The sequence below is a fragment of the Lipotes vexillifer genome, unplaced genomic scaffold, assembly GCF_000442215.2.
Source record: "Lipotes vexillifer unplaced genomic scaffold, Lipotes_vexillifer_v1.1 scaffold56, whole genome shotgun sequence".
Classification (NCBI taxonomy): domain Eukaryota; kingdom Metazoa; phylum Chordata; class Mammalia; order Artiodactyla; family Lipotidae; genus Lipotes; species Lipotes vexillifer.
The window spans coordinates 859,561-860,368 of NW_006798991.1; positions in this window are offsets into that span (position 1 = coordinate 859,561).

Genomic DNA, 808 nt, shown 5'->3' on the forward strand with positions numbered 1-808 from the left:
GGGAAAGAGCTCCCAATGACCAAATCTGGAACAGTCTGAACAACAAAGAGTGTGGTTTTGGATTATAGAAGTTACCTTTTTGTAAGAGACACTTATATTTTGGGATAGGAGAGGGTTTCTAAAGGAATAAGACACGACTGCGCTTAACATAAAGGGAAATTTGATAAATTTAAGTGAAATGAAGAACTCTGTTAATCCAAAAAAAAAACCAACTATAAATTAATGAAACACAGAATGGGAGAAGATATTTCCAATATAAATAACGAACAGTACTAACATAAAAATATAGTATAAAGAACTTTTATGAGTCCATGACTCTATGAAGTCTATGACTTATTGAGAGAGTGAGCCAGGCAGAAGATGTTTGTCTTTTATTTAGCTTGAGACGTCAAACACAGCGTCACCTAGGCTTCATTCTTTCTTAGAAGCGAATCACTAAGCCCAGCCCATAGTCAAGAAGAAGGCAATCAGACTCCACCTTTTGATAAGAGGAGTGCCAAGAATTTGTGGAAATATATTTTTTTAAAACTACAGCAACCAGCTTTATTAGAAATTAGGAAAATGCAAGTTATCCTATAATTAAATACTACTGATCTTCCACCAGAATTACTAAAATTAATATGACAAGAAGTACTATTTGGCAAGGATGTGACATAATAAGAACTTTCATCACCACTATTGTCTAAAATGATACAACTACTTTAGAAAACAGTTGGACAACTTGAAGATATACATACCCTATTATCCTAGACATATACCCAAGAGAAATATGTGCACAAGGAGATTCGCATAAGAATGTTCATAGTAG